Consider the following 6,379-nt stretch of genomic DNA (forward strand, 5'->3'; position numbering starts at 1 on the left):
AATGAAGTAGGTTTGACCATTTGAGTTTGGTTGATTGTGAAATTGAGTGGTTTGGGGTCATTTATTGAGTTAAAAACTGTTTTGTCTTGTGAACTTTTGGAAAGGTTGGTAAATTCTGTTTTTAGTTTAAACTAATTTTTGGTCAATTTTGACGGGTCATAACTCGGTCTTCGGAGTTGAAAATTTTGCAAAACTAGATTTTTATGAAATTTTCTTCATCGATCTTTTCAACGGTTCAAGAATGATTGAAAAATGAATTTTGTGAAAAAATTTATGAATGTTTGAAATGTGGGCTGAAAAACTAATTTTTACAGCATATCAGGTTTTTCTCATTACGCATAACCCATAGTGTGTACGCAAGAGTTGGCCATTACCAACACTTACGCGTAGGCGACGCAGGTCATGCGTATGCGAGTGAGTCCCACTGCTTAAGCCTTCCACGTACGCGAAGGTGGTCTGTGTACGCAAGTTTTGAGAATTTACACTCATGCGTACACGAACATGTGCATGCGGACGCGACCACCCATGTTTTTTTGAAACGTGAATTTTTAAGTTCTCAACCATTTCTTGAGCCTTCTAAACTTCTATAAACCTCGATAAGATCATATAGCCAGTGTGATTGGGGATAGAATAGTTAGAAACGGGACCTAAAGAATTGAGCGAATTGAAGAAAAAATAAACTAAATGTGAAGTGACGTATGATGAATGGTAAATGATTTTTGGTTGGGATATGATGATGATTATGATTATGTAGTGGAGTGATTTCACTTGTCGCAGTAGAGTGATTCTACTTGCTTTTGTATGCAAATTTCAATGCTGTGGAGTGATTTTGCTTGCCACAATAGAGTGATTCTACTTGCCTCTAGATATGATTGTTAATACAGTGGAGTGATTTCACTTGCCGCAGTAGAGTTATTTTACTTGCCTATGAGAATGATTTAATTACAGTGGAGTGATTTCACTTGCCAGATATACCTATTTGGGTAGATGCAGTAGAGTGATTTTACTTAACCGACAGATGAGTTTATTAGCCATAGAACAAACATGCATCATTTGCATTTGTGTGTATTATTTGGGTGTGAATTTTATTTTTGGTTTGCCTAATTGAGTAATTGCATCTATCTGCTATTTGATCTAATTGCTCTATCTGTAATCTCTGTGTATGCTTTGCATTGTTTACTGAAAGATCCCTCATGCTAACAGTGGTGACGCTGAGGGTTGTTTATGATATGTGGTGATAGAGGTTGAGGCAGGATGGACTAGGTGTTGCCTTATTACTCTTATTTATGCATATATTGGATAAGAGTGACCGATGCAAGTTGGGTAGGAAGTCCTTAGGCACTTCTTTGGTCTTTTTCAATTCTTTAAACTATTCACCTTACTAATTTGTAAACTAAAGGAATTTTTTTACAACTTTTCAAAGTAAGTTTTTATACAAAGCTTTTCCAAAAGGTTATTTCAAGGATAAATTGTTTTTAAAATAAAATTAATTCTATTTGCAAGTATTTCTTTGTTTGATAGTATTTTCTTTCCTATTGAAAACTTGCAAGGACGATGTTCTCAATCCCCTACAAATTTTTTTTTAATGACAGGTTCAGGAAGTTTTGGCGCGAAGCCGCAATTGAACTACAAGCTTATTATATATGATTGTATTTTATGAATTTAGTTTAATTATTAGATTTTTTCTCGTTAATTATTGTTTTGATTTTTAGAGGGGCAAGACTTGTATTTGAGAAGTTTTGAATAAGTTTATATATTTATTATTATGTGGATATAATTATGTGATTGTGTGGTTTGAAGTAAAGACTTTTTTATTTCTTAATTAAAAATCCGATTTGCATACGCAAAAACTCAATATTAAATAAATATAATACTAAATTAAAGGAATAAAAGTAAATAGTACTTAAACTTTTAATATGATCATAAAATACTAAAAATTAGAGTGTTAGATATAATTCCGTAAATAAAATTTGTTCTATTTAGCTCTATTTTTTCTTAAAATTAGGCTAATTACTGTTCATAATAAATCATTTTTTTAATTAATAGTGGAGTATAGAGCCATAATAAGACATTATTTTACTTAAAACATTTTTTAGATATAATTCTAAAACAATCACAAAGTAAAAGATTTAAACTATATTTTTTAATTAGTCCACAGACTCCCAACAAATATTTGTTTTGGCTTCTGCTGATATTCATGCCATAAGAAGTTTTAATGAAAATTATCTAAATTTATATTAGCGAATTTTATTATAATAAGATTAATAACAATATTATTAATGATACAAATTTTATACAAACATCCGCTCAACTCCCAACAAACCATATTTTTTATGTAAACATAGACACATAAATATGATTTTTGAAGAGAATTGTGTTAGTTATTATATATTAATCTATTTTATAGTAAGCAAACATTTATAAATAGTTTTAGTTCACAAATAATTTATCTCCTACTAAATTATTTGTCTGACCAATATTTTGTTTATATAACTTTAGTTTGTTGAATTAAGAAATTAACTAACATAAATAATGATGATAAATATTAATTTATTGGGTTAATTATCCAATTGGTTTTTAATCATTAAGAAAAATAAAGCAGCAGTCCAATAGGATGAAAAATAAAACCAAAACTGGTGGGCTACAGAACACTAACAGCCCAAAGGAAACAAAGCAATAAAATCAAATGGGCAAGTAAATCAAACCCAACCTAAGCCCAAGCTTCACAAGCAAATTCCACTAAGTTGTTGCCTCCAAAGCAACATTCATCTTTTTCTCTTTCAGTTAGAAATCAGAGAAGTGAGAGAGAGCTTCGTTCCTAAGCTATTCATTAAAGAAGAAAGAAAGAGAATGGTTAAGTAAAAAGGTTGAGGTCTAATCACCCAAATCTATCCATCTTAGGCTACGGCAGAAGTTAAAGGTAACTTATTTCCTCTTACATGTATCGTGCTTTCTTCTCCTCTTCCCCAACTCTCTGTCACTCCAAATTGAGATAAATGAAGAAAGTGATCTATGTTCACCACTGCTATAAATCAATGGTCAAATTTGTTTCTTGGAGATAAAGTAGTATCTCAAGGGTTCAGATGTAGGATTGCCATTGAAAACTGTTCTTAATTGCTTCACTGAGGCTTTCAGTCAAGAAAGAAAAATTCAGACTCAAATTTCTAATTTGGGGATTAATTGGAAAAAGTGATGTGGTAAGTTGGTAGCACACAGCTCAAGGAGTTGACTTGATAGAGAGCAATTCAGCAACATGCAAGGAGATATAAAAGAAGATTTTTCATCATTCTGAAGCTAAGGAGAGATAACCAGTGTTTTTGAGGTTCATGTTTTGAGAAGAGTTCTCTGAAAAAGTTCATCAACTTGGACAGTGCTTCCTAGTCAAAGGAGCATTCCGCCAAAATGAGGAACTAAATCAGAGGCAAGCAAATCTGGTTTATCACATAGCAAAGAGGCTGTTGAAGCATTAATCTCCTTCATATTTTACAGATTGTATTTTTCTTTTCAATGTTTATCTTTTTGTAATTTCTTGAGGTAAAAGGCTAAATGAGAGAGTTTAAGAAAAAAGCCCAAGAGTAGAAAAAGGCAAAGAGATACAATTTAGTGAAAAGCCTGGAGTGATTTCAGATCTCTTTAGGTTGCTTTTGTGTCTTGTATCTTGTACCAGTGAGGTACCCATTTCTTAGTTGGGTGAGCACTAAGAGTGAAAGGATTGTGTCAATCTTGTGGTATTGGTGTATGTAATACTTTAACTATAGTGGAAATTCTACCACAGTTGTGGTGGAGACTAGATGTAGGTTGCATTGCACAAGGCAACTGAACCAAGATACTTGATGGTGTCAGCTTCTCTATTTCCTTCTCTATTCTGTTTTCTGATATTCATGAGACAAAATAAAATTGTCTCATAAATTCTCCGCTGCTGAGTTCAAACAGAATCAGATTGAAAGTTTATTTTAAAGGGTTGTTTTATTAAAGTTAAAGAAGGTCAGAGATTCAACCCCCTCCCCTTTCTCTAAGCCTTCTAAAACCTTCAATTGGTAATCAGAGCTAAGGTCTCATGTATCAAGCTTCACCGCTTGGGGTAAAGGCCCAATGGCGAACAACTTGGACACAACCACAGTTGCCTACACTCTAACTGGAGGCCAGTCAAACAATAGGCCTCCCTTTTTTAATGGGAAGAACTATGCCTACTGGAAAGAGAGGATGCAGATCTTCATCCAATCCATTAATTATAACATATGGAAGATTGTTGTAAGCGGCCCCAAGATTCCAACAAAGACAAGTGCAGATGGAGTGGTGACTCTAAAAGAAGAAACTGAATGGAACGATGATGACAAGAAGAAAGTGGAGCTGAACGCTAAAGCCATGCATCAACCTTCTTCGCTGTGCTATCAGTTTTGAAGAGTACCGAAAGGTGTCTAGATGCAGGACAACAAAAGAAATCTAGGAGAAACTCCAGGTTACACACGAAGGCACCAAACAGGTCAAAGGAATGAGGATTGATATGCTGCGAAAAGAGTACGAGATGTTTAATATGAAGGATGGAGAAAGCATTGATGAAGTGTTTGAGAGATTTTCAATCATAATCAACAACCTTGATGTTATGGGTACAACCTACTCAGAACAAACCCTAGTGAGAGAACTCCTTAGAAACCTCACAAAGGAGTAGGAAACAACTGCCACTATCCTACCCGAGAGTAATAACCTAAGCCCTATAACCTATGATGAGATGAGAGGAAAACTCCTTGCCTATGAAGCCACACACACAAACCCGGACTCAAAGAAAAAGGGAATAGCCCTCAAGTCAAAAATAGAATCAAAAGAGAGTGAGTCTAGTGATGATTTTTCAGATGATGAACTTGTATTTTTTGTTAGGAGACTTAGAAGGATAATGAAGAACAAAGGCAAGTACAAAAGTTCAAGCTCAAAGGAATACAAGAAGGACTTAAGCAAGGTAACTTGTCATCATTGCAAGGAGGCTAGACATTTTAAGTTCAACTGTCTGAAGCTCAAGAAGGTGGACAAAAGGGAAGAAAGAAAAGAAGAGAGTGCTCATGGCATCTTGGAAGGATCTTGAGAATGACTCGAATGAGGAAGAAGATTTTGAAGGTGAAGATAAAATCTGCTTCATGGCTGGTAATGATCATCTTGATGAGGTAAATTACTATGACTTGTCTATAGATGATTTACATGCTATAATTGATGATCTTACACTAAATTCCTCAAAACTGTTGGATAAGTACAATAAATGCAAATCTGAAAAAGATATGTTGAAAGTTGAAAATGATTTTTTGAGAGAAAAGGTGAAGGAAATTGAATGTGCCTTGGATATTATTGAAGAAAACAGATTTCTAAAATCTGAACTTGAAAAACTAAAAGGAAAGCACAATGTGGATCATTCTCAAGAGCTTATTGCTGAAAACAAAAGATTAAATGAAATGATTAAAAGGCTGAATGGTGATTTAGCAAAATTTGCTCAAAGTTCTAGTAACTTGGACAAATTACTTGCAAGTCAAAGACCACTGTTTGAAAAATCTGGCTTAGGTTATGTAACCAAAGAAAGTGCAATTTTTAATGATTCCTCTATGAAATTTGTGGCTTCTAATTTGTGGCTTCTTCATCAAAAACTAAATCCACTTCCAACAAACCTGGTCTTGGATATGTTCCCACACATGAGGAGGAATTTGATGAATTTTACACTAGTGAAACTGAGCCATCATCAACAACCGAACCTACATCAAATAGGTCAGGTCTAGGATACATTTCGATTAATGAGGTTGTTTTCAAAAATTCACCATTTTACAACAAAACCTCACATTCAAAAAATCCAAAAGCTTTTAAAAATTATGGTTGGAATACTTTTGCAAAGAGGAACAATTATAACAAAAATCGTTTTGTCAAAAGAAATGCACCTCTTCCAAAAACCAAAAAAATTCAGTCCTTTAATCATTTCCAGCATAATAACTCACCTCAATTTCAGCAATATGCATTAGAAAATCATTGTTTTAACTGTAAGAAATTTGGTCACTCATACAATGCTTCATAGAAAAAAGAATTGTAGGAAACTAAATTTACGATGTTGTTTGTGATTTCAATGCACTTGGGCAACCAAGATGGATTAACTTCAAATGATCAAAATTAATTTGGATACCTAAAGTTACTTGAAGTTTTTAATGCAGATTTGCCTAGCATCTAAGAACAAAAGGGATATGTGGTACTTGGATAGTGGATGCTCAAGGCACATGATTGGAAGGTCAACTTTCTTCATCAAACTAAACAAGTATGATGGAGGTTTTGTGACCTTTAGAAATGATGGAAAAGGTAAAATAGTTGCTGTTAGAAAAGTAGGTAATAATCATTCTACCTTCATTGATGATGT

This window comes from Arachis hypogaea, chromosome 5 (genome assembly GCF_003086295.3).
Source record: "Arachis hypogaea cultivar Tifrunner chromosome 5, arahy.Tifrunner.gnm2.J5K5, whole genome shotgun sequence".
Lineage (NCBI taxonomy): Eukaryota > Viridiplantae > Streptophyta > Magnoliopsida > Fabales > Fabaceae > Arachis > Arachis hypogaea.